General features: G+C 36.7%; 1 pseudogene; it reads left to right on the forward strand.

Annotated features, from left to right (window-relative positions):
* The first annotated feature begins 8,759 nt into the window (after window positions 1-8,759).
* The window catches only part of LOC137647417 (uncharacterized), a 1,681-nt pseudogene continuing 440 nt past the window's right edge, over window positions 8,760-10,000 (forward strand).

The raw sequence follows: 10,000 nt of genomic DNA on the forward strand, positions 1-10,000 counted from the left end.
TAGTTTTGTAGCTGTTCCCTGGGAAAATATTCTGTAGTTTTGTAGCTGTTCCCTGGGAAAATATTCTGTAGTTTTGTAGCTGTTCCCTGGGAAAATATTCTGTAGTTTTGTAGCTGTTCCCAGGGAAAAATATTCTGTAGTTTTGTAGCTGTTCCCAGGGAAAATATTCTGTAGTTTTGTAGCTGTTCCCAGGGAAAATATTCTGTAGTTTTGTAGCTGTTCCCGGGAAAATATTCCGTAGTTTTGTTGTAGTTCCCTGAGAAAATATTCCGTAGTTTTGTTGTAGTTCCCTGAGAAAATATTCCATAGTTTTGCAGTAGTCCCCTGAGAAAATAATCCATAGTTTTGCAGTAGTCCCCTGAGAAAATATTCCTTAGTTTTGCAGTAGTCCCCTGAGAAAATAATCCATAGTTTTCCAGTAGTCCCCTGAGAAAATATTCCATAGTTTTCCAGTAGTCCCCTGAGAAAATATTCCAGTTTTGCAGTAGTCCCCTGAGAAAATATTCCATAGTTTTGCAGTAGTCCCCTGAGAAAATATTCCAGTTTTGCAGTAGTCCCCTGAGAAAATATTCCAGTTTTGCAGTAGTCCCCTGAGAAAATATTCCAGTTTTGCAGTAGTCCCCTGAGAAAATATTCCAGTTTTGCAGTAGTCCCCTGAGAAAATATTCCAGTTTTGCAGTAGTCCCCTGAGAAAATATTCCATAGTTTTGTAGCAGTTCCATTTAAAAAAAAAACTGTAGTTTTACAATAGTTCAATTAGAAAATCTTCTGTAGTATTGTAGCAGTCCCCTGGGAAAATAATCTTTCGAATATGAATATTTCAATTCAATTACTAGCTTTAGTAAGAGGCTCTGCTCAAGTCCAATACTAACCTTCGAAGTTTTATTACACAAATATTATTATTCACTAAATATTTTAAGAGGTTCTTCAGTCGAAGTTTTATTACACAAATACTATTTTTCACGCAATATTTTAAGTGACAAATAATACAATTCATTAAACGCTACACAAATAATAATAATAATAATAATAATAATAATAATAATAATAATAATAATAATAATAATTGCCACCCAGTGTTTTGCTGCAAAAGACAGTTGGCAGTGTGTGGATGACTGAGTTGTTGTCAACCTATATTATATCAACATATTTGGTTGTGGTGCATCTTCGTTTTAAGTCTCGATATTTTTTCTCTGGGTTTATGTGAATGTGGTATTTTTATTTATTTTGTATGTTAAGTTTTATTTTGTTGTCTGTATGATAACTTTAGTTTTAAGTATAGTAATAATTTTGGTTGTGTTTAGTTTTAAGAATATAGCGCTAAGGTTATGGTTTGTTTTTATTTTCCCTTCTGTCTAAGGCCGGGAGCACACTAACGACTCTGTGGCGCCACAAAGCCACAGCATCGTGTGGCGGGGATGTGGTCTCCCATAGGTTTCCATTGTTTTCAAGTTTTGCCACGCAAACTAGCGACTGTGGCTCTCTGTCGATCATCCCCGCCACAGGCGTGATAACAATGGAAACCTATGGGAGACCACATCCCCGCCACACGATGCTGTGGCTTTTGTGGCGCCACAGAGTCGCTAGTGTGTTGCCACGCAAACTAGCGACTGTGGCTCTCTGTCGCTCATCCCCGCCACAGGCGTGAAAACAATGGAAACCTATGGGAGACCACATCCCCGCCACACGATGCTGTGGCTTTGTGGCGCCACAGAGTCGCTAGTGTGCTCCCGGCCTAAGAGTCCAGTTTATGATAACGTAAGAGGAAAGGGGTAGTTTGTAGCGCTACGGCCAAGCGTCCTAATTTGCTTATTATCGCTCCGACTGTTATCTTGTACAGAATAAAAACGTTTGGAAATGGTCTACGGATCTTAAATATGTTGTGTAAGGGGGGGTCCGGGGGGGGGGGGGGGGGGGGGGCCCGCAGCTCCCCTGGGTAAGGATACGGCTTTTAGCATAGGTTAGGTGGATTTTTTAAGTTAGCTTCTCCCGCCAAAATCGTTTTTAGAACGACGGCCACAGTTCAGAATATTCCCGTTTTCTACGGGATCTGGCCGTCACCCTACAAACGCTCCGGGGAAAGTTTGCGTCGAGGAAGCAAATGTCTGTTAGAGTGATCAAGGGTGTGGCGGTTGCTTTTGTGTTGTGCATCCCGCCTCAAAGCGCCAGCCTGGCTTCAGTACCGCCAGAGGGCATCTCCCAGTGTTTCTGCTATTCTTGGTGAAGCTGCTGTTGACAAAGGTGTCAAGGCTGATGACTACCACCATTCGTACAAGGATTAATCAACTTCCATCTGAATCGTGATGAGATTTTTGGTGGAAAACATGTTTTCTTTGACTAGTTCAACGCTTTCTCAACTCCTGTCTCTCTCTCTCTCTCTCTCTCTCTCTCTCTCTCTCTCTCTCTCTCTCTCTCTCTCTTATTCGTCTTCCCTTCCTTCCTTCGTTTGGTCATTCCTTCTCTTCTCTTCTATTTTTCTCTCGCTCTATGTGTATCCTGTCGATGGCTAGTTTTTTTTTTTTTCATTTCTTCGTCTTATTAATTCTCCTTATTAATTCTCTTTTGTTCATTCTTTGGATGTCATTGGAATCGAAGTTGGTGATGAAATCTCTCTCTCTCTCTCTCTCTCTCTCTCTCTCTCTCTCTCTCTCTCTCTCTCTCTCTCTCTCTCTCTATATATATATATATATATATATATATATATATATATTATACACATTTATATATACTTATGTAGTTGAATGTGTACGTGAGAATGCATACGTATGTACATGCGAGCTTGTAATCAGATCCACACACACACACACACACACACACATACATACATACATATATATATATATATATATATATATATATATATATATATATATATATATATATATATATGTATATATATATATATATATATATATATATATATATATATATATATATATATATACATATATATATATATATATATATATATATATATATATATATATATATATATATATATATATATATATATATATATATATATATATATATATATATATATCTCAAATCATGCCTTTACTCTTTACATTTCCCCCTATCATTCAAAATATATACATTTATATTTTCTATTCTGCATTCTCTGTCCCAATTATCTTATAAATTCGAAAGCAACGTGGGCCTAATTATTATTACAATGAAATATCTGGACGGAAATATCACGAATTAAACATACGTATCAGTTCATAAATTTTTGCAACAACGTTCTTGGGGGAGTTTTTATTGCCAACACTATACGTATGAGTCGAGAATTGTCTAGATGCCAGTTATGAAATTTCGGTTAATTTATTTATTAGCGCAACTAAAATAATTATAGATATGTATGTATGGCTATTTTTAATAGTCAAACGCTATTAGTTTATGATACGCTATTACTAATAGTTCTTTGCCGAAAAGATACAAATTAGACAGAAGAGACTAGGGAAAGTGTATCAGAGTTGCCAAACTCTTATTTTTGTTCGCTAAAACGTCCGGTCTCACTCTTAGTATAACTAACTTCTCAGGCTCAGTAACTTGAAAGACATGCAACAACTACGCCTAAAGTTTGAAAAATTTGAAATTGATAATATATTTGCAAGATCGTGACGATGGTTCATAGTTAAAACAGGAAATAGTGACTTCATAGCGAAGATTTCTCACGGGAAATGCGAAAGGTAAGATCTCCAGCTGTTATCTTTCGCTTAAGGTAGACGAGCGTGTGTTGCTATTTGCTGCTTTTGGTCTTGCAGGATACTGGGAGTTGAAGAGGAGTAAGAAACAAAGGGACAAACATTGTTAATAGTTTATAGATGACATATCTATTTTGACGTTGTTACTGTTATTGTTTTTGGAAGGATTTATTGTTAATTTGTTCTCATCATTTATTTATTTCCTTATTTCCTTTTCTCACTGGGCTATTTTTCCCTATTGGAGCCCTTAGGCTTATAGCATCGTGCTTTACCAACTAGGGTTGTAGCTTGGTTATTAATAATAATAATAATAATAATAATAATGATAATGATAATGATAATAATAATAATAATAATAATAATAATACGGTCATAACTCGTCTCTGAAGAGAAGTAAGAATGAAACGGACAAAGATTGTTGCACCATGATACAGAGAGAGAGAGAGAGAGAGAGAGAGAGGAGAGAGAGAGAGAGAGAGGAGAGAGAGAGAGAGAGAGAGAAGGGGTGCGAGAATACGTACACTATATATCAAACATCATATTCAAATTGACAGATTTTTTACTGATTATTTTTCACATAATTTATTCATTTATTATATGATTTATTTACTTATTTACTAGGCCATTTTTTTCTCTGTCGGAGCCCTTGTGCTTAAATCATCCTGCTTTTCCAACTATGGTTTTAGCTTAGCTAGTAATAATAATTGTGTTATTCCCATTACGAAAATAAGTCGAGGCACCTCTTTTGTTATTCTCGTATTGTCAAAACAATCGTGTGTGCTTTCGTGTGCTTGCAAAATTTCAAGGTCATAGGGGCAGCTAGCAACACGCTCGTCTCCCCTAGTCGTCTCCTCCTACGTCTATTGACGCATAGGGCCTCGGTTAGATTTTTCCTCAGTCGTCTCTATCTTGAGCCTTTAAATCAATACTTCTCCATTCATCATATACTACACGCTTTATAGTCCTTAGACATGAACGTCCTATTTATACTTGCAGCAAATGTTTTTTTTTTTTTTTTGCATGTTGAACAGGCTAACGTAAGTCTTTTTATAGTTTGTATATGACATATCTGTTTTGATGTGACTGTTTTTGGAATATTTTATTGTTAATTTTTTTCTCATGTCGTTTATTAATTCCCTTATTTCCCCTCCTCACTCGGCTATTTTTTTCCTATTGGAGCCCTTGGTTTTATAGCATCTTACTTCTCCAACTAAGGTTGTAGCTTATTATTATTATTATTACTATCCAAGCTACAACCCTAGTTGGAAAAAGCAAGATGCTATAAGCCCAGGGGCTCCAACAGGGAAAAATAGTCCAGTGAGGAAAGGAAATAAGGAAATAAATAAATGAAGAGAACAAATTAACCATAAATCATTCTAAAAAAAAGTAACAACGTCAAAAACAGACATGTCATATATAAACTATTAACAACATCAAAAACAGATATGTCATATACAAACTATAAAAAGACTTATGTCAGCCTGTTCAACATGAAAAAAAACATTTGCTGCAAGTTTGAACTTTTGAAGTTCCAACTACCCGATTAGGAGGATCATTCACAAACTTGGTCACAGCTGGAATAAAACTTCTAGAATACTATGTAGTATCGAGCTTCATGATGGAGAAGGCCTAAGTATTAGAATTAACTATATGCCTAGTATTACGAACAGGATGGAACTGTCCGGGAAGATCTGAATATAAAGGATGGTCAGAATTATGAAAAATCTTATGCAAGTTGGCCTAGGAACTAGCCACCCGTTGAGATACTACCGCTAGAGAGTTATGAGGTCTTTTGACTGGCCAGACAGTACTACACTGAATCCTTCTCTCTGGTTACGGTTCATTTTCCCTTTTGGCTACACACACACACACTGAATAGTCTGGCCTATGTATTACATATTCTCTTCTGTCCTCATACACATGACAACATTGAGATTAGCAAACAATTCTTCTAAATCCGAGGGGTTAACTACTACACTGTAATTGTTCAGCTGGCCACTTTCCTCTTGGTTAGGGTAGAAGAGACTCTTTAGCTATGGCAAGCAGCTCTTCTAGAAGGACACTCCCAAAATAAAACCATTGTTCTCTAGTCTTGGGTAGTCCCATAGCCTCTGTACCATGGTCTTCCACTGTCTTGGGTTAGAGTTCTCCTGCTTGAGGGTACACTCGAGCAAACTGCTTCTATCTTATTTCTCTTCCTCTTGTTTTGTAAAAGTTTTTTATAGTTTATATAGGAGATATTTATTCTACTGTTACTCTTCTTAAAATATTTGATTTATCCTTAAGTTTCCTTTCCTTACAGGGCTATTTTTCCCTGTTGGAGCCCTTGGGCTTATAGCAACCTGCTTTTCCAATTAGGGTTTTAGCCTAGCAAGTAATAATAATAATAATAATAATAATAATAATAATAATAATAATAATAATAATAATAATAATAATAACAAACTAATTGAACGACGGTGTCTGAGATCGATATCTGGATCAGGAGTAATAAATCTAGGTGGAAAACAAATGCTATTTTTGGTCATAGGTTTTCGTGTGATTTCCTTACAGGTCAACACTATAAACTGTAAATGAAAAGTATGTCAAAACAGAGTAAGTTTTTATTATTATTATTATTATTATTATTATTATTATTATTATTATAAAAGAGTAAATCCTTTTTTATTTGGCTATTATTATTATTATTATTATTATTATTATTATTATTATTATTATTATTATTATTATTATTATTATTGGAAAAGCAAGATACTATAAACCCAAGGGCTCCAACCGGGAAAAATAGATCAGTGAGGGTAGCGAACAAGGAAATAAACAAACTACATGGGAAGTAACATTAGTAATGAACAATCAAAATAAAATACTCTAAGAACAGTAACAACATTAAATTAGATATTTCATATATAAACTATAAAAACTTAAAAGAAGAAGAGAAACAAGACAGCATAGTGTGGCTGAGTGTACCCTTAAGCAAGAGAACTCTAACCCAAGACAGTGGAAGACCATGGTACAGAGGTTATGGCACTACCCAATACTACAGAACAATGGTTTGATTTTGGAGTGTTCTTCTCCTAGAAGAGCTGCTTACCCTAGCTAGTCTCTTTTCTACCCTTACTAGAGGATAGTAGCCACTGAACCATTACATTGCAGTAGTTAAACATTGAACAAATTAAATACTTGAAGAATTCCACATATATGTTTAGCTATAACTGGCCTCTGAATGGTATACCAGGCCTCAACGAAGGACGTCAGAGATTTGTCGTTCCAAAACCAGTAAAATTCCTTAAGGGTGGTGGTAGTAAAAAAAAAAAAAAAAAAAAAAAAAACCAGCTTTTAAAATCACCTAAACCATAAGAAGTTGATATTCTATGGAAAGTTCTTGATGAGAACTTTCCAATAGATATCAACAATCTAGGATTTTGCCGCGTCAGAAGTTTTGTTGAATTCACCATTGGCAGAGAAAGGGTTAATAGTCTTTGATTTCTCCATTTGCCTCCACTATTTTAGTCTTCTAATTTGCCCTATTTCTTTCTTCCATCTTGCCTTCAGAACAAATGCACGATTCCTCCACTGTTCTACCTTAACACTGAATGGTCTCCCTGGCCCCTTCACAGTGTCTTATGGGAAAAATTCTATGAAGTTATACAACAAATTCGATCAAGTGTTGCCTACGCCTTAAGGCAGTTAATTCAAATAGCCAGGCCTTCTCCATCACGAGGCTCAATACTACGCAGTACTCTAGAAGTTTTATTCCAGCTGTGACCAAGTTGTGGAATGATCTTCCTAATCGGGTGGTTGAATCAGTAGAACTTCAAAAGTTCAAAGTTGGAGCAAATGCTTTTTTGTTGACCAGGCGGACATAGTCTTTTTATAGTTTATTTATGACATATTTGTTTTTGTTGTTGTTGATAGTTTATTATATGACATGTCTGTTTTGACGTTGTTTCTTATTTTAGAATGATTTATTGTTAATTTGTTCTCTTCATTTATTTATTTCCTTATTTCCTTTCCTCACTGGGCTATTTTTCCCTGTTGGAGCCCCTGGGCTTATAGCGTCTTGCTTTTCCAACTAGGGTTGTAGCTTGGATAGTAATAATAATAATAATAATAATAATAATAATAATAATATAAAAGCTAATGCGTTTTCCTTGTTTATGTGTTTTGAATTATAAAACAATAGTAATAATGATGATTATATCAATGATGCTTACCGACGTCAATGACCTTCGATATCAGGATGCCAGAGAATTTCAAATCAATCAATCAATCAATGATGCTTACAATGATAGTAATACTAGTAATAATTGTGACTATGATACTATAACTTATTCACTGTGTATCTTTACAGGTTCCAAAAACAGAGAGGTGGTCATTTTGCTGTAGGACCGAAACAGTGGGTCTTCTGTAGGAACGAGGCAGTGGCACCTTGTAGGACTGAAGCAGTAGGTCTTCTGTAGGACCTTAGCAGTGGGTCTTCTGTAAGAACGAAGCAGTGGGACCTCTGCAGGACTGAAGCAGTGGGTCTTCTGTAGGACTAATGCAGTGGGACTTCAGTAAGGCTGAAGTTGTAGGTCTTCTGTAAGACCTTAGCAGTGGATCTTCTGTAAGACCTTAGCAGTAGGTCTTCTATAAGAACGAAGCAGTGGGACCTCTGTAGGACTGAAGCAGTGGGTCTTCTGTAGGACCAAAGCAGTGGGGCTTCTGTAAGACCTTAGCAGTAGGTCTTCTATAAGAACGAAGCAGTGGGACCTCTGTAAGACCTTAGCAGTGGTCTTCTGTAGGACCAAAGCAGTGGGTATTCTGTAAGACCTTAGCAGTAGGTCTTCTATAAGAACGAAGCAGTGGGACCTCTGTAGGACTGAAGCAGTGGGTCTTCTGTAGGACCAAAGCAGTGGGGTCTTCTGTAGATAAGTAAGATCTTAACTATAAGAGAAGATAATTACTGGAACTCATTATTGCGAAATTGTAATACTCAGTTTCATTAATGTAAAAAGAACAATTTAATATACTTTGCTATTTTCATAAAGTAATTTCAGTGATAAAATCTAACCATGGGTAACTCTGATTCCCGCTGTAAAACCTGCAGGAATTGCTCTGCCCATCACTATAAAGGAAGTGAGGAGTGTACATGCTCCTGTCAGAAGAAAGTGACATGTACGTGTAAATGCAATGTTGGTAAAGGGGATGATATTGCACAGAAAATCTCTGCAATTGTATCAGGTTCTGCTCTCTGTGCCGGGGGAATAACAGTGAGTGTGTTAACGGGTGGCATCGCTCTACCTATCGTCGGAGAGATGATGTCAGGAGCTGGTATCAGTTCAATGATTCACGCGATAGTGAAGGCAGTAAAACGCGAAAAGATCCGTGGCAAAGACTTTGGCATTGACGTGGGCGTTGGATTTGTCACTGGCGTCATTGGGGGCGGAGGTGCCGCTGCTGCAGCAGAGGGCGTTGCCGGTGCAGCAGTCGCAAATGTAGCTAGAGAAGGGGCGAAACGCGGAGCAATTAAACTTGCAGTGCGAACAGCGAGTGGAATAGTGTCTTCTGTAGTGGCAACAGCTGTCGATGAAACTGGAGAGTGTTCAAAGGGCAACAAAAATGGAGGGAATTTGGAAACGACCCGAAAAAATGGGGTAAAGGAATAGCACTTGGTGCTGTGGCTGGAATAGGGTCCCATGTAGTATCAATATCTAAGTCAGGTTCAACTGCTAAAACTACTGGTATTCAAAGGGTTAATGGATATACTATTCAGCCAAAGCAAATTTCAAATTCACAAAATGTGATATCAAATCTTCAGTTAACGACAAAACCCACGTACACGATGGAGCTTGCGAAAACTTCTGCGATCGCGGGATTAATGATAAGAGAAAGGTTAAGAGAAGAAAATGAAGATTTCAGAAGCAGTAAGCATCCTCATTGTCAGTGATATATTATAATCTACGAGAAAGAGAAAGTTTTATTGACATTGTTCATTCATAGCAATTATGAGGTCAGGTCATAACTGGTAGTTACTTTCTATATCACATAAGGCTTCAAAGAAGGGATTTGAGAAGCGCCTTATTCAAACTTCATTATACTCTCATGTTTACAAAGCTTCAACACAAGCTGATCATATATCCAGGATTAATCTTAAATAGCTTTTACAATTTCTTGCTTCTTACGTTCACCCTCTCTAATCTTAACATTCACTTATCTCTATTCCTAACATTTGCTCACCTCCATTTCATGTTGTAAGAATATAAAGTTAGACTCACATGCTAGAACAGTGGTTCTCAACCTTGTTTGGCCCA

Source organism: Palaemon carinicauda, chromosome 1 (assembly GCF_036898095.1).
Source record: "Palaemon carinicauda isolate YSFRI2023 chromosome 1, ASM3689809v2, whole genome shotgun sequence".
Classification (NCBI taxonomy): domain Eukaryota; kingdom Metazoa; phylum Arthropoda; class Malacostraca; order Decapoda; family Palaemonidae; genus Palaemon; species Palaemon carinicauda.